This window comes from Homarus americanus, unplaced genomic scaffold, assembly GCF_018991925.1.
Source record: "Homarus americanus isolate GMGI-L3 unplaced genomic scaffold, GMGI_Hamer_2.0 scaffold52512, whole genome shotgun sequence".
Lineage (NCBI taxonomy): Eukaryota > Metazoa > Arthropoda > Malacostraca > Decapoda > Nephropidae > Homarus > Homarus americanus.
This window is the reverse complement of record NW_024735442.1, coordinates 1,953,148-1,971,576: the sequence shown is the minus strand read 5'-3', so window position 1 is coordinate 1,971,576 and position 18,429 is coordinate 1,953,148. Positions and strand designations below refer to the sequence as shown.

The window sequence follows — 18,429 nt, the reverse complement described above, 5'->3', positions numbered from 1 at the left end:
AATTCAAAACAAATGAGAAACAAACGAAATTAATGTTTTTATCTTTTGAATGAATGAAAAAATATGATAGCGATATACTTCACAGAGAGTTAAGGATGAAGATGAAAGGCTAATGTTCAGTAAATAGAGGAAATGAGTTGGAAGTGGACCACAAGTGAACCTCAAGTGGACCTCAAGTTAACCTCAAATGGACCTCAAGTGGACCTTAAATGGATTCAAGTGAACCTCAAGTGGACCTCAAGTTAACCTCAAATGGACCTCAAGTGGACCTTAAATGGATTCAAGTGAACCTCAAGTGGACCTCAAATGGATTTCAAGTGAACCTCAAATGGACCTCAAATGGACCTCAAGTGGACCTCAAATGGATTTCAAGTGAACCTCAAGTGGATTTCAAGTGAACCTCAAGTGGATTTCAAGTGAACCTCAAGTGGATTTCAAGTGAACCTCAAGTGGACCTCAAGTTAACCTCAAATGGACCTCAAGTGGATTTCAAGTGAACCTCAATGGATTTCAAGTGAACCTCAAGTGGACCTTAAGTGAACCTCAAATGGACCTCAAGTGGACCTCTTAATAAAATCCTCAGGTAAAGGTGTGCAAGGTGCTAATGGTAATGTTAAAGTCATATTGTTCACGAAAATATTGATACTCTTAATATGTTCCTCTGATGATGTAAATTAATCAGAATTATGTGTCGTTTAAGTGTCTCTCCTGAAGTGTCGTTTAAGTGTCTCTCCTGAAGTGTCGTGTGTTAAGTGTCTCTCCTGAAGTGTCGTTTAAGTGTCTCTCCTGAAGTGTCGTGTGTTAAGTGTCTCTCCTGAAGTGTCGTTTAAGTGTCTCTCCTGAAGTGTCGTTTAAGTGTCTCTCCTGAAGTGTCTTGTGTTAAGTGTCTCTCCTGAAGTGTCGTTTAAGTGTCTCTCCTGAAGTGTCGTTAAGTGTCTCTCCTAAGTGTCTCTCCTGAAGTGTCGTTTAAGTGTCTCTCCTGAAGTGTCTGAGTGTCAAAGTGTCGTGTTAAGTGTCTCTCCTGAAGTTTCTTAAGTGTCTCCCCCAGTGTCGTTTAAGTGTCTCTCTGAAGTGTCGTTTGTTAAGTGTCTCTCCTGAAGTGTCGTGTGTTAAGTGTCTCTCCTGAAGTGTCGTGTGTTAAGTGTCTCCTGAAGTGTCGTTTAAGTGTCTCTCCTGAAGTGTCGTTTAAGTGTCTCTCCTGAAGTGTCGTTTGTTAAGTGTCTCTCCTGAAGTGTCGTTTAAGTGTCTCTCCTGAAGTGTCGTGAAGTGTCTGAAGTGTCGTTTAAGTGTCTCTCCTGAAGTGTCGTGTTAAGTGTCTCTCCTGAAGTGTCGTGTTTAAGTGTCTCTCCTGAAGTGTTGTTTAAGTGTCTCTCCTGAAGTGTCGTTTAAGTGTCTCTCCTAAAGTGTCGTTTGTTAAGTGTCTCTCCTGAAGTGTCGTTTAAGTGTCTCTCCTGAAGTGTCTTGTGTTAAGTGTCTCCCCAGAAGTGTCGTTTAAGTGTCTCTCCTGAAGTGTCTTGTGTTAAGTGTCTCTCCTGAAGTGTCGTTTAAGTGTCTCTCCTGAAGTGTCGTTTAAGTGTCTCTCCTGAAGTGTCGTTTAAGTGTTTCTCCTGAAGTGTCTTGTGTTAAGTGTCTCTCCTGAAGTGTCGTAGAGGAACACGTAGAGGTTGGTCAAGGAAGCAGATGGCACAGCTGGTCAACGTTAATAATGGGTCTCGGTATTAGCCAGCTGCCAGATGGGTCAACGCTCCCGAATTTAGAGAGTCTGACAGGAAAACTACAGCCAGGAGAACACAAGTCTTGGAGAACACAAGTCATGGAGAACACAAGTCATGGAGAACACAAGTCAGGGAGAACACAAGTCATGGAGAACACAAGTCTTGGAGAAAACAAGTCAGGGAGAACACAAGTCTTGGAGAACACAAGTCTTGGAGAACACAAGTCATGGAGAACACTAGTCAGGTAGAATACAGGAGTAGGAGACGAACAGGTGTAGGAGAAGTACGTAACTGTGTGGAGACATAAATGGGTGTTGAGGAAACATATTACAGATGTGAAGAGACAAACGCAGGTGTGAGGAAACAATAAAGGGAGTCAGATATAGAGAATTCGTCGACTCATTAAGAGGTGTAGAGGTAATACAAGAAGGTAGTGTTGCCTCAAGAGAAGTGTAGGTGTAGTGGTGTGTGTATGTGTAGGGGATAAAACAGATGTGTGGGGGGGATACTACCAGGTGCAGGTGAAGTAGATGACATGACACAGACAGATGAGGAAACATGTAACATGACACATATAGAAGGCGAGGTAGGTATCATGACAGAGAGGGTGGTGTAAGTGTCATGACATAGATAGTGATACAGGTGTCATGACATAGAGGGGGATACAGGTGACATGATAGATACATAAGGTGAGACAGGTGACATGAGACAGAAAGTTAAGTGTAACTGTATACTGGTTTGGAGGCAGACAAGAATGGACATGGGTGTAGACAGGTCGAAGGTAGACAGAAGGCATGACAGGGGCGTGGGCATGACAGAGGCGTGGGCATGGTTCAAACGACAGGGAGAAGCGAGGAGCTAGGCCAACCAGGAACCATATTGGGCGATGTTTGACACTTACCGAAATAAACCCCGAGAGCCGGCGATCTGGGGCGCCCTGCCAACCCCTCCGGCTACACGTGTTTACTCTCTCTCTCTCTCTCTCTCTCTCTCTCTCTCTTACTATTAATTACATACACAAAACTATCATATAGACATAAAACTTATCTAGAAGTACATATACTGCAGATACTTAATTGTGAGAACAAATGGCACTTCAGAGTAGCAGCCGAGGTGTACTAGACAATGTGGAACAGTTAAATCGATATTGACTTTAGCGTTTGTGTAGGTATTTCAAGCTTGTTAGAACCTTTAAATGTACACAACCTTATGGTGTGTGTGTGTGTGTGATCGTGGGTCATCATGCGAGAGGGACAGAGAACAATATCAACACCTTAACCTACTGGACGTGTGTCACCGACGAGCGGGCGGGGAGGGTAAGGGACGCGGACGTGGCCATTTAGATAATCCGTCGGACTTTGGAGATGTGGAGTGAGGAGAGACCCGCCAGCCGCTCGGACAGAGGCTTCTCAGGGATGTACTTTACTTCAACTTCTCCAACAGTGATCCTCCTTTCTGTAGAGATGTTGAATTTTTCCTTTCTGGCGATCTCATACTCGGACCAAACACTGGCGTTGCGAGAGTACACCCTGGGGGCACCGGGGCGGTCAAAGTGCATGCCCACCATACACACGTTGCGAGAAGCCATGGTTACGAGAAGCTGTAAGAGACACACGTCTGCGGTCAACTTGGAGTTGCAGCAATGAAGCAACAACACCACCACCGCCCCAGGGAGAGAGGGGAGGGACTGTAGGGGAGGGGGGGCGAAGAAAAGGGGAGCAGGTGTATTGTAGGGGACGCGTCACGCCGCCAGCACAAACCATGGGAGGAGTTCACAGTTTTCCTTAATCAACGCGTCACTTAATATGTACAGTTCATCGTGAATACAAAAGTAGTGCAAATGCTAGATACGAATCTTACGAGTAAAAGGGGGACTACAAATGATTTTTTCGCTAATCACTGCAAGGAAAAGTTATCATTGTTTTGAATAGACAAAAAGATATTAAGCTGTAATATGAAAAAAGTGAACAGGACGGGGGCCACACGGGAAGGGCTGGACACTTATCAGTTCCTCTGTTTATTTCACTATTCATAATTGGCGACAAACTTTGGTGGAGATTGATTTCGTTTCTTTAATGAAAAATCATTGCGAGCTTCCAATTTACACTGTTACACTAGTGACTTACGACACACTCTTCACTTTTTTATTTTTTTGGTTGACACAATCATGGTAGTTGGTCTTCACAGGACGCGGTAACTGTCATCTACGAGGCGAAATATTCGTCGATGTTGAGTAGTTATGCTCAAGTGGTGAGCTCATTGGTTGGGTCAAGATATCGGTAGGGGTTTGATTCATGGTGATGTACTGATATAGCTCTAACACGGAAGCTTTTTACCATGAGAGAAAACTTCCTCACCTCAAACATTAATTTCAACGGAAAAAGTTGTGTTATGACTCAAACATGATAGCTTTTCTTCTTGGCAGAATTCACTACTTCACCTTCATGTTGTCTCTCGTTGTACCAATCAAAGTTTGGTGTCAATTATGTCCTCCAGTCAGTCATCCAGATCCATTTTGCTGATACGTTCGAGGATGTCCTGAGAAGAAGGCAGCTTCTTCATCATATCTACCACGGAGGTGTCGTCATCGTCGATTTCCAGGTTGTCTTTAGCCTTGCGGCTGCTGCGACCTGCTGTAGTGGCCGATGAGGAAGCGGCAGTTGATGATGACAGGCTAGAAAATCGATCCGCTTTCTTCTCTGATGAGGAGGAGAAAGAATAGTCATTCTTCTTTCGATCTAATTTGGGGGAAAGATTCAGCGGCTTTCGTTCTATTTTGGGGAGTTCAAAGTCCACCGACCTAGTCGGCAACTTGTAGTCGCCGGTGGTGCTGTCTGATTTAAACTTATAATCACCAGTGCTGCGCTCAGACTTAAATTTATAATCTTCGCCTAAGCCGCCGGTGCCATTCATCCGAGAGGACTTCTCGGATTTGAAGTTATAGGTCGATGTTTCTTCGGGAGCGGCTTTAGCAAGTGAACGAGTGGTTCGGTCGGATTTGTAGGAGCTCTCAAAGTCGGTGGGGCCACCAGCAGCGGAGCGAGAAGCAGACTCGCTTCTTAATGAGGAAGCAACAGATGATGCCTCAGAAGGCAGACCGAGTTCTTCCCTCAGTTTTTTGAGCCGGTTCAGTCGTTCATCGAGGTTCAGAGAATCCTGTGAAGGATCATATGAAGGAAGACCATCAATACGATTGGTAAAACTGGTTTCCGTTGCAGAACGCTCGGAATCAAGGCGGGACCTTAGGCCTTCAGACAGGGAGGGAGGAAGGGGAGGAAGTTCACTGTGACTAGCGGAAGACCTGCCTGAAGCCTCACGCCTGATAGGACCTGCTCGTAAATGAGGGTAGAACTCGACCTTATCCGTGTCTATAGACCTTGCCCTCGCAGCTCTGGCAGCTGCTTCCTCTTTTTCTGATAGATAACGTTTGTAAGAATCTTGGTAAAAACGCTCTGCATCTCGCACGTTACAGTCGTACACCTTGGGTTTGGGTCGCTTCCAGTAGCGGTTGACTTTGGTGCTCCGGTAATTATCCATCGAGTCGAGGAAGGAGTAGTGTCAGAGCTGGAAGAGAGACGCGGGGTTCAGAGCCGGCTGCAACCCTCACTGTGTCTCCAAGATGCTGCTACCACCACAGCAGCCGCGGTCTCACACGCGCACCAGCACCGCCCACCAGCCCACAACGAAACTAGCGCCACGTCTTTAAGTGGGGCAGGTTGGAGGGGCGGCAGACACCAACTCCGTCTTGTCTGCACCAAAACTGCTCAGGGCACCGCTGCCAGCCGCGCTGACTCACGCAGACAGTGGACAATGTGAAGGGCATGTTCACAACAACATCGCCTCCCACCCACTCCCCTGAACGACTCTTTTATCGCTGTACCGGAAGAACAGCTGACCAGTCTAGTATTACCGATATGATGGCTATGGGTTTAAATGAATGCGGCTTATTTTTTACATGTGACCGAGAGTTTCACATCAAAGCTCCATTTAATCCCTCATATTAATCGTCTGATTCAGAATGAACCGCCATTTTCCTTCTCATCTTGTACAAGCTTCTACACCTTTCGCCGTGCTAACAACATTCCTCTCGAAAATGTGGATATTTGACTTAACCTAACCAAACCTAATCAGGATGTATTGTTGCGAGGTCTTAACACAAACGACAACGTATAAGACAAAGATAAATATTATGAGGAAGTGTGATGTGTGTGGGAGTCTAGTCACATGGTCCAGTTATCTAAAATAAATTAACTCACTAGGTGGGGTAACTGACCCTAATGTACAGACTGACTTGATAGAGATTGTAGTGGTGGTGATCTGTTGTTGTGGTGTTGGTGGTGGTGTTGGTGGTGGTAGTAGTGGTGGTGGTGGTGTTGGTGGTGGTAGTGGTGGTGATCTGTTGTTGTGTGGTTGGTGGTGGTGTTGGTGGTGGTAGTAGTGGTGGTGGTGGTGGTGTTGGTGGTGTGGTGGTAGTGGTGGTGATCTGTTGTTGTGGTGTTGGTGGTGGTGTTGGTGGTGGTAGTAGTGGTGGTGGTGGGTGGTGGTGGTAGTGGTGGTGATCTGTTGTTGTGGTGTTGGTGTGGTGGTGTTGGTGGTTGTAGTAGTGGTGGTGTGTTGGTGGTGGTAGTGGTGGTGATCTGTTGTTGTTGTGGTGTTGGTGGTGGTAGTGGTGGTGATCTGTTGTAGTGGTGGTGATCTGGTGTTGTGGTGGGGGTGTTGGTGGTGGTAATGGTAGTGGTGGTGATCTGTTGTTGCTGTGGTTGGTGGTAGTAGTGGTAGTAATGGTGGTGGTGGTGGTGGTGGTGGTAGTAGTGGTAGTGGTGGTGATCTGTTGATGTGGTTGTGGTGACGTGATGGTGGTGATGTGGTGGTGGTATGGTCGTGGTGACGTGGTGGTGGTGTTGTGGTGGTGATGTGGTGGTGATGTGGTGGTGGTGTGTTGATGATGTGGTGGTGACGTGATGATGGTGAATAGTGTGTTGGTTGTAGTGGTATAATAGTGTGGTAATGTCACGTTGTCAAGGTAGTGTGGTAACGGTGTGAAGGTGTGGTGGAGGTAGATGTGAAATGGTGTGGTGGTGATTCTAGTGTGATATTGTGGGAGTGTTCTTGTGGCAGAGGTGTAGTTGTGGTGTGGTGGCGGTAATAATGTAGTGGTAGTGGTAGTGTTGTGGTAGCTGTGGTAGTGGTGTAGCATTGGGGTAATCGTGTGGTAGAGTTGTGGTAGTGGTGTGGTAGCGGTGGTAGCGATGTGTTAGAAGTGGTAGAGATGTTTATAGTGGTGGTAGAGGTGTGGTAGAGGTGTAGAAGTTATGGTAGAGATGTTTATAGTGGTGGTGGAGATGTTGGTAGTGGTTGTAGAGATGTTGGTAGTATTGGTAACGGTGGTAGAGGTGTGGTAGAGGTGCAGTAGTGGTGGTAAAGGAAAAGTAGAGAGGTGTGGTAGAGGTGGTATAAGCGTGGTAGACAGGTGTGGTAAAGGTGTGGTAGAGAGATGTGGTAGTAGTGGTAGAGGTGTGGTAGGGGTGTGGTAGAGAACTGTGGTAGTGGTGGAAGGGGTGTGGTAGTGGTGGTAGGGGTGTGGTAATGGTGGTAGGGGTGTGGTAGTAGTGGTAGCGGTGTGGTAGGGGTGTGGTACTGGTGGTAGAGGTGTGGTAGAGAGGTGTGGTAGAAATGTGTGGTAGTGGTACAGGTGTGGTACAGGTGTGGGTAGAGAAGTGTGGTGTGGTGGTAGAGGTGTGGTAGTGGTGGTAGAGGTGTGGTAGTGGTGGTGGGGTGGTGTGGGTGGTAGAGGGTGTGGTGGGGGTGGTGTGGGTGTGGTGGTGTGGTAGTGGGTGGTGGTAGGTGTGGTAGAGCAGGTGTGTAGTGGTGTTAGGGTGTGGTAGTGGTGCTAGGGCTGTGGTAGTGGTGGATGGGGTGTGGTAGTGATGGTTGGGTGTGGTGGTGATGGTGTGGTAGTGGTGGTTGGGTGTGGTGGAGGTGTGGTAGAGGTGGTAGAGAGGTGGTAGTGTAGGGGTGTGGTGGTGGTGGTAGGAGGTGGTATTGGTGGTAGGGGTGTGGTATTGGTGGGGGTGTGGTAGTGGTGTTAGGGGTGTGGTAGTGCTAGGGCTGTGGTAGTTGGGGTGTGGTAATGTTGGTTGGGGTGGAGAGGTGGTAGTAGGGATGTGGTATTGGTGGTAGGGTGTGGTAGTGGTGTTAGGGGTGTGGTAGTGGTGCTAGGGCTGTAGTGGTGGGTGTGGTAGTGATGGTTGGGGTGTGGTGGTGATGGTTGGGGTGTGGTAGTGGTGGTTGGGGTGTGGTGGAGAGGTGTGGTAGAGAGGTGTGAGAGGTGTGGTAGTGGTAGTAGGGGTGTGGTATTGGTGGTGGGTGTGGTATTGGTGGTAGGGGTGTGGTATTGGTGGTAGGGGTGTGGTAGTGGTGTTAGGGGTGTGGTAGTGGTGTTAGGGTGTGGTAGTGGTGGTAGGGTGTGGTAATGGTGGTTGGGGTGTGGTAGTGGTGTTAGGGTGTGGTATGGTGGTAGGGTGTGGTATGGTGGTAGTGGTGTGGTATTGGTGGTAGGGGTGTGTGTAGGTGTAGGTAGTGGTGTTAGGGTGGTAGTGGTGGTAGGGGTGTGGTAATGGTGGTTGGGGTGTGGTAGTGGTGTTAGGGGTGTGGTAGTGGTGGTAGGGGTGTGGTAATGGTGGTTGGGGTGTGGTAGTGGTGGTTGGGGTGTGGTAGTGATGGTTGGGGTGTGGTAGAGATGTGGTAGAGAGGTGTGTGTGTGCCAGTAGAGCTAAACATAGTTACATGACTCGTGTGTGGTATATGTACCCAGTGGTCTGTGCTCGGGTAAATGTGTCACGCCCTCACCCGCTTCAGGAAACTCTGACGAAGGGGAGTCTGCTCTTATTGAACGCTCTAATAAGAAAACAATACATATATTTTACACAGATACTGTAAACAGTTTTCTTTGTCTTTTATGTATCTTTTTCGACAGCTAAACACAAGTCGGCTTCCTCTTTATATGACATGGAGGAAATAAGACTCGAGACGCCCTGAGGTTAATAAAAGTAACTGGTATTATTAAACTTGTCTCGTCTGGCGATGGATGGACAATTATAAAAACATATTTTAACTGATAATAAAAGATCTGGCGACATTTTATTCGTATAAAGATAAGTAAATCATGAGAGGCAAACTAAGTACACCCAGATATAGTGCCTCGAGGTTTAAAGTTTCAGGTAGCTTTGGCACCCCGATGCTACATAACACAGGCGGTTATTTTAGTCAGAATTACAAGCGTGGTCAGGGAGCAGCTTGCCAAGTACCACACCCGTTTTCTCTCGCTCTTCTGGTACATTCTCAGTGTCCCATTTTCTCTTTGAACTACGTCAGTTCGTGTTCTTTATACTTTTAAATTCACGTTTTCTGTAACTACACCTGCTCGCGTTTTCCCTGACTACATGGACTCTCGTTTTCTGTACATCAATATCACGTTTTCTTCGTCTGGTTTTCTCTCACATGGAAGTACACAGACTGACTTATCTTTGAACATGAAATTTATAATCCTATCTTTATTAATTTCCTTTCAATTGAACTTAATATTTAACATTACAAAATCACAACACTACTGGACGTTCATCTTACCGCAACATATTTCCCATCATTTGTGTAGGCGAAGTTGATCACTAACTTTAAAGCAGAAATAATCCTAACAGAATCAAGACTTCATACTTTTTAATGTCATAGGAAAAACACTTAGGTATATGAATATGTTTTTGTCGTAAAATCATTAATAATTTGAGTCAGAAATTGATTTTATTGTATTTTTTAATGAAACTGTTTATTTCTTTTATGGGACACGTGTATTTATTTTGTATTATAGGAGATATAAGATGTCCTGAGCAGTTTTCATCAACAATGAATTAAAAGCCAAAATTTAATACACTTCTATGATAGAACTCGGCTAGGTAAACATTTCTCAACGATCTGTGTAAAAAAAAAGTTATCTTTTGGGTTAAAATCAACACTGATACTGATCTTCATTGGTTATAATACACTGGGAGTGTTGCCTCTCTCACTCAGATGGGTGATGGGTGTCTCTTATCTCGTGTTATCACTGAGTAAGCATCGCTGTCTGCTTATCTGATTTTTTTAACTGTGTATCTTACTGAGTAATATGTGTGTGGGGGTGGGTGGGGTAAGAGGATCATGGCTTGGCTAGGGGAAAGAAGAGAGGGGCAGGGGAAAGTTGGGTAGAAAATGGGAGAAATGTGAGTGACAGAAAATAATTAGGGAAAGGAGAATTGGATATATTTGCTCTGGGAAGTGTAAATTTAAACAGACAACAGATCGCCTCGCCTTTACCACATGTGTTATACTTAACCTCCAGTACAAGCAACGGCTCATAGAGTGAGAGGAGGGAGCACCACCACGGGAGCCACAGGTGCTCAATTAATCGATCTATAGTAATACTGCGGTAGTGTTCTCTCCTCCCTCGTTAAGGACAGTGGTTCGAGTCTCGCTGGTAAAGGCTGAGAATGATATATGGAGGTGAGTTACTAAACACGTATATCCTAGTGTATAATATCCTAATTTTTGTCTATGTTGTGTATAATAATGAAGAGATCTGCTATGTGGGAGGACAAGGAAATGTCTGGTTCCTGGATGGTGTATGGCTCAAATGTGTGAAGATGTGTTGTGGATTACCTCAGTGTGTCTGGAAAAAGATAATGTTTCATTCCGTTGGTTTAACACATTCTTAACCTTCCTGCCGAGTATTATGTATGATAAATATCTCCAAGTATTACTTCATTTAGTATCGTGACGTCATTAACTGAACACAAATTCCATCAAGATTCCCGCCATTGTCTCCGTCTTAGTCAATAACAATTCGCTGAGGATGTTAAGGACAAAATAAATATGATTTTCGTTAAGAGTGTAATATTTAGAGAGATGTGTCGAGTGTCGCCGCCGCTGCCAGTAAGGTGTTGGCGGCTGGTGTGTCAAGCTGACAAGGGGCATAACGTATCTCTTTGTGATGTTTGACCCCAGGTATGTGACGGGCAGTGAGGGGAGTACAGGTGCGCCACTACGACTAGGGAATGGGTGTTGGGGGGAGGGGGAGGGGAGAGTGATTACCATGCCACCCTTCTGCCTCACAGTCAGGGTCTCCACTGTCACCAGCTCTCCTCCTCTACAAGTACTAAGGTCTATATCGATAAAGTATTAAGGCGTGTGTTCAGGGCGGGGCGGTGAGATGTTTACTCTAGTATTAAGAGCATTTATTTTAATAGCATCTTACATTTTATAAAAAAACGTAGAAAAATAACTTTGAGTCAGTGTTTATTTGTGTCGTGGGGGACTCACTCATGTGGAATGGCGGCAAAAGTAACATCTTTTGACGTAAAGTTATACCCGAAAAACATCTTCCTTACATAAAACACAAATTATCCCTCGCAGAAAAAGAAATTTTACAAGTAAGAAAAACTGCGGAGTTAAACTTCAAAAGCTGACACTGATTAACCTGAGATAAAACGAGTTTGACGACCTGGAGATAGAGAGACAGATCTTCAGTTTAGTCACAAATAAACATCTTTCTCGGCGTCAGTTCCGTCATCATTATTGACATTAGTGATGGTGATCTTCCTCTGAGATCTGATAACTGTTTCTTTATTCATGTCCATCCTCTCCTCTCCTCATGGTCTCTGTTAGCTATACAACACTTTATATAACCATAGACCTGTCACGAGACTCTGATATAAGTAACAGTTTGGCGATTGTGTTACCTGACACTGGCTGAGGAGGGCGAGGCGAGGCCCTGTTATGTGAGGGTCAGGACCGTGCCGGTATATATAGTATAGCCCACCATGTGACTACTGCCAATACACCCGGTTAATTTAAGCTTCATCAAGATGTTATCAGGACCACTCAGTGATGTATATTTACCTACAGGTTGATAAAAAAGTCCCCACGTTATATTTCGGGTGAGTGTGGCCAGGTTAATTAGGAAGACTATTCCGTAATACTTGTGACGCTCGTCAGGCAGTTGGCCACACAGCATCACGCTCCGCCTCACACAATGATTTCAAGAATTTCTGAAGTGATCCTCGACTAATCCATCAGTGATTACACCGGCAATTTCTAATGAGTTTAACATGGAAAGTCGGTGATGACTTTGTTCAACCTTGAAGACTATAAGGAATTAAGTTTGGTTACATCTTTTGGTACTTAATATAAGTAAATTTTAGCGTCATTTTCTTAACTATATTTAAGGCTTTGTAACTATAATTAATTCTAAAAGAGTGTTGATGGATTAATTATTTTGTAGGAAACATAATTGCCTTGAAGTGATATTTTTGTTTCAAATATTTCTGGGTTGCTTCACAGATTAAGTTGAATCACTTATTAAAAATGTTTGAGGAAAGAGATGAGGTGTAGAGACACTCGCCCACCCGCTCTGTATAACATAAACTATAATGTCATAATATTCGACGGAGATCTGGACAGACAGGCGCAAGACTCTTGGTCCAGGACACACTTAAGTAAGAGGTTGGCAGTGATCCTGGGAAACATAACGCACTGGGCCGCGTGCGTTCAGGTAAATCATCCGCCAGGGACACGGAACACAAGCCGCGGCCTTGGCAACCAATGGCCCGCGGGCTGCTGCTGAAGGCCGCGCCAGCTTTGGAGGCATTCAAGAGGACTGTACCTCAGGTTAGTGCCGCTCCCCTGTCACTTTCCCGACACTTTTTCTACCTGGGGCATTCGCAGTAGCCTACCCAGGCTGATCCCTCAGCTACTCCCTCGAGGCTATTTTAGTGGCGAATTTTTTGTTGGTGAACAGGTTGTACCGTGAGGGTTGTGGGGGAGGGGGGGACCTCTGCGTCTCATGTGTCACGTCTGGTCAGCGAGGTGGAGCGGGGCGTGGCAAGTAGGGCGGACCTGGGCGGACGAGGCGTGGCTAGCAGGGCGGGGCAGGGTGGACGAGTCGTGGCTAGTAGGGTGGGGTTGGGAGGATGGGGTCTGGCTTGCAGGGCGGAGCTGACAGGCGTGATCACACTCACAATGTGACGTAGTAGTGTGTATGAACCATTAAATGTTTAAATCTATGTTTACAAGGTCTTAAGCTACTAGCACACTGGAGTTAATGTTATGGTCGCCGCCTTGTGTCGTCAGGTGGACCACACTGGTAGTGAGGATGTCTGACCAGTGAGCAACAGTTATGTGACTATGAGACACACTGTATATATATTGATTTGTAGTTACATTATACAGTTAGACCTCTATTTAACGGACAATATTAACATGAAGGTCTGTTATATCGAGAGTCTGTTTGAAGTGACACCTCAATCTAATGAACTGTATAGAGATAAAAGTACGTTATATCGAGTATCCGTTAGGTGTGAACGTCCCAGCTAACGGATTAGAGAAGTCCGATATATCGAGGTTTCACTGTATTGTGTTTACCATAAATTTTGTTAATGTATCAAAGAATTTATGGGACACACAGTATTATATAAATACAAATTAATTCACAAATAGAGGTAAAGGTGTGAGAAGTTACTAACGGAACACTTATAAGAAACAGATAAAACAAAGTATATCTCTAAAAACTTTATGAGTGAAACAGAGTAAAAGTTTGTAACAAGTTGTGGTGTAGCCAGATGGGTCAGACATGTTGAAGCCATTACAAGTCTCAGCCATGTTGTGTGTCTCTCTTGTTTACTCTACACAACACGGTGAGAGGGGTTAGGTTAGGTTAGGTTAGGTTAGGTTCTTTACAGTGCTCTCGTCCACACCTCACCGATGCGAGGGATATTTTCCGCAATATTAGAAACCTCGCGTTTGTTTGGTGGGAATTGTGTCACTTGTGGATGAAGGTATAAAGGATTTTACATTACTATTACTGGTATGTGGGTTCGCCTTAGGACTCGGACTTGTAGATCGCTGACTGGAGACTTTAGTATCTAAAATGTTTTGTAAAGAAGCAAACATTCGGATAAAAAAAATTAACCTGAAAATGTAAGGCTATCTGGGGGTTTATTCTGTTCTTCCGAGAATAAGAGACCGCGGCAGGAGAGAGGTTTTCCCCGCGATGGTTCACCCGTTGATCTACTACAGTACACCTTGGACACCAGACTAACTTTAGCAGGTATTTTATAGTACAGTATAATCTTTAAACCCCCTGCCCTCCCTTCTACCTCTCTTTATCTCTCCTAAATGTCTTCTTACACATATTCTTCACCTTACAGTTGCGTGTCTGAGATACCCTATTGTTTCCATACAGTCTTACGTCCTGGTGCGGGTATGTAGTAATTCTCACTTATTTCATAACCAAATTAACCTAAAAAAAATTCGATAAATAAGTGAAACTTGTTATTGGGTGAGACACTTGGCAGAAGTGGTGGTCCGGTGTTGAGATATTTGAAACAGTTAAGACAGTCACCGTCCTGCTCTGAGACCAAGAAAGAGCTTCAAGGAGAAATGCGCGAAGATAAATTGTTTTCCAGTGGTTTACTACAACAAAACAAACACTGTCCCTTCGACGAATAAAGTTAATCTAATCTTAAATCATTCAGAGGTGAGTGAAGCACCTTTAAGAGTCGCTAAAAAAAAACTGAAGTATTTTCTGTCCACTTCGTTAAAGATGGAACGACTGATCCATAATGCAATTTCCAAACTTCTCATCATACGTCAGCTCAGGGCCTGAAAGATCCGTACTGGCTGACTTAATAACCGCGATAATGTTCACAGACTGGCGGCGAAGACGCGTGCTGCGCCCTTGAGTTGGACAAAAGGTTGTGGAGGGAGGGAGAGTGCTGCTGTACTGCTACTCCCCGGCGCTATGGTGGGCAACACTGGGTCAATAACTTTAACAACTAATCATATCTTTTCAACCACGTATGTCAAGAAGCACTACATATATCAACACTATGATCACTAAGTGACTATATCACCACACTAGGAGGGCGAGCTTGCCTGATATGTGTCCGGGAGGGAGAGGCTTGAGAGCAGTCACACCACCTCGCTAGCTGGGGACGTTCTACCAGGACGCAGCAGCGGATGCAGGCTTAATACTCCTGATGCCAGTGACTCACCTCCCCAACAATCCCCCTGGGGTATGTGAGTTCGTACGTGTGTACGTTTCTCTCTGTGTGTGTGTGTATGTATGTGTGTGTGTGTGTGCGCGCAGGCCGGCAGGTGACACTCGGAGACCGTGGGCAGGTTGCCGGGGCTGATACCCGTAATGGGCCGGAAGGCGGTGCTGGTGTGCTGGTAGCTGGCTGGTTGCTGGCCCGCTCCTCCGACAGGTAATGTGACTGCCACCGCCGCGGGCCGCCGCCTCCTTCGCCTCCTTCAGAGCCTCACAGAGCTAAAAATACTGCTTTAAGGACTCTTACTGTTCCTATCAACACCAGCAAGGAACGCTTCCCCCAGGATAATTTTGCTCCTCCGCGAATATCGTTTTTGTTATCGGGCAAGACACAGAGGAAGGGGGAGGAGCGTAGAGGGGAGGAAGGAGGTCTTCATGGCGCCCCTGTTAACCTCACCCACGTCAACAACTCTCATAGTGCCACAGCTTGAAGCTTACCACAACAACTCCTGAGGCCACGGGGTGTAACCAACCTGTTGCTCGTGAAAGCTCATCATCTCTGGCCACGGCCTCTGATGCTTTGACTGGCCACGGCCTCTGATGCCTTGACTGGCCACGGCCTCTGATGCTTTGACTGGCCACGGCCTCTGATGCCTTGACTGGCCACGGCCTCTGATGCCTTGACTGGCCACTTCCTCTGAAGCCTTGACCACCATGACACAAATCGTGATGTTATCGTGTCTGTCAGGTTGAGTTACTGTGCAGTTTGCCGTAATCATTTAGACTTGTGAAATTCATTGCCTATTCGTTGAGGTTAAGTTATCGTTCTCGTGGGTGTCTGTGCAAATTTATTGTACACTAGTGTTTAAAGTGTCCTGTTCCTCTTTGTACACTACACGCACACAACACTATCATTGTACAGCACTCATGACTATCTACAACATCCATCTACTTCACTTATGAGCTCGTAGTTCCACTGCTTCACCTGTAGGCCACCTGAAGGCCGACCACAGCCACCTGGCCACTACCAACTCTCTCCGCCAATGTAAACAAACTGTTACTTCTCAGTGTTTTCTCTCCACATTACTTCCGAGAGAGAGAGAGAGAGAGAGAGAGAGAGAGAGAGAGAGAGAGAGAGAGAGAGAGAGAGAGACTCAACATACTGTAATTGGATCTCTTCAACCATTCAATTCATATTTATTCTCTTTATTTTTATCTCTTACACAGAATAAATTAATCATCTTCCCGTCTTTCTCAGTCTAGAGGTGACCATGTGACACCCAGGCCTACACCCAGGTCTGACATTAACAGTAGAACAACAGGACTACACCCAGGTCTGACATTAACAGTAGAACAACAGGACTACACCCAGGTCTGACATTAACAGTAGAACAACAGGACTACACCCAGGTCTGACATTAACAGTAGAACAACAGGACTTTATTCGTGCCTCAACTTGACTTACAAAACACACACACACACACACACACACACACACACACACACACACACACACACACACACACACACACACACACACACACACACACACACACACACACACACACGGCTGGGGTGGAATAACACAGCTATCTTTACTCTCTTGTCATGGCTGGCGAGTCATAACGACAGGTGGCGGTGGAGGTACGTCATCACCACCACAGGCTATCACCACCGCCCATTAACCACCGACTACACCACCGCCACCGCATCCACCACCACCTCCGCAACCGCCATTAATAATCCTTATCTCTTTTCATCTGATATTGGTAACCATAAGACAGAGAGAGAGAGAGAGAGAGAGAGAGAGAGAGAGAGAGAGAGAGAGAGAGAGTCCAAATACGAAGTCGAATACATTTGTTTGTTAATATTATCACAGTAACATTGAACACAAGACTCCTAAAGTGGATAGCGTGTAAGAGATATCAAGATGTATTGTCACTGAGCATATGGTAAGATGAACAAGATATTTACGTCCCTTTTATGAAGTGAACTGGTTGACTAAACACGAAGACTGACACCTATAGTTCTTGAGTAATAGTTGACGCGAAATAAAAAAAATTAACGTGAATTGGCCATAAACTGTAACAAGGGTTTGAAGAGTTGTCTATGATCAGTCAGTCAGTCATTCAGAATTAGTAGCATTGGAATTGAAATAAAATAGACAAAGAGAATGCAATGGCTTCAGCATAACCCCTGCCAACGCTGTAGCTGGGAGCAGAGAGACTCAGCCACCCACCTCGCTGCCTGGCCGTGAGCTTTCTGCTGATGACTGTCCCCACAAGAATGAAGACAATGTGAGGGATCAATTGTCTCAGGAAAAGTGAGAATGCGGGAGCTCGATCTATGACGGAAATAAAAGGGAGGAAGAAGGAAAAGGGAGGAAGAAGGGTGAAAAGAAACAAAGGAACAAAGGGTAAATGTAGGAAGGATAAATCCGTAATAAAACTGATCATTGTCCAATTTATACTAGTGTCGGTGGCAATGGTTGTTTATATCAGAGTTGTAAAGACAGACAGACAGACAGACGCACTCTCCTCTACCTCCAGTACCATCAACACCTCCGCCTTCAGTCTTGGTCTTATTATATCGACAAGTGACAAATAATTTACATTTTGTGTTGCTGACCGAGAGCTTTGACTTAATCCTTGTCTATGCTCCACGTTGGTTCACTTGTTGGTCTGGGTACATGTGGATAAAGATCTCAGATGGATTACAGAAGCGAAATCTTTTGCGTATTTATAGAAAAAAGATTTGGTTTGTAAGGTGTTATAGACTTTTGCAGAGTTACTATTGCTGATGACTATAATGTGACCTATGACCTATAGTACGATCTTAAAGACATAGTACCGTATTAACGTGTTGTGGTCAATATATATGTAGCTTTTTCTGGTGTCGAGTTTTGGTACCGATTGACTAAGTTAGCACCACACGACACTGCTCGGTTAGGTTAGGTTAGGTGCACACGAGCCTGCTCACCCCACACTCGCCACGCCTCACATCTTAGTCTCAGGTTAATCATTACGTCCGCCTGTTATAATGTGTCTTTTGACGATCACCAATTATTTGTGTCACATTTTTTCACTGGCTGGTGGAGGTGGCCATGTGTCTGGTGGAGGTGACCATGTGTCTGGTGGAGGTGGCCATGTGTCTGGTGGAGGTGGCCATGTGTCTGGTGGAGGTGACCATGTGTCTGGTGGAGGTGGCCATGTGTCTGGTGTGGCACAGCTAGGGTTCCACACTGATGTAATATACATAAAGTAAAATACACTTACGTTTAAACAGTTTCATTTATCTTGAAGAGTCAGCCATATACACTGAAGGTTATCATCACAAGCGTCAGACATGTAAGACAGAGGAGTAACAAGATGTCTGGAACACCACCAACTGGTTGAGGCTGAGAGTATTACTATGTCTTGGGATATCTGAGAGGCAGTGTAATGGTTGGAGTTTAGGCTGTATCCATATATGTGGAGAGCTGCTGCAGGTAATGCCTGTGTGTCATGACATATTTAGGGCAGCGTCCCTCACTGACACCTGCTGGGAAGGAGCATAACGCCGTCAGGTGATGATGCTGATAAAATTAGACGTAATGGTTTAGTCCAACCCGTCTTCCCTTCTCTCTCTCATTCTCTCAGT

General features: G+C 45.4%; 1 protein-coding gene across 4 annotated transcripts in view; it reads right to left on the bottom strand.

Annotated features, from left to right (window-relative positions):
* LOC121870985 overlaps positions 1–18,429 on the bottom strand; it is a 62,612-nt gene that overhangs the window by 2,985 nt on the left and 41,198 nt on the right. The window contains exons 1-2 of one of the 4 annotated variants that reach the window (XR_006089808.1): positions 14,676–14,949; positions 4,156–5,279 (exon numbers count right to left, since the gene is read on the bottom strand). The exons of 1 other annotated variant lie outside the window; for it this stretch is intronic. The gene's annotated coding sequence lies outside the window, so the exon portion shown is untranslated. Of the gene's footprint in view, positions 1–2,988; positions 3,316–4,155; positions 5,280–14,675; positions 14,950–18,429 lie in introns of those variants that run through there. 2 more of the 4 variants (XM_042372987.1, XM_042372986.1) reach the window with 2 other exon arrangements.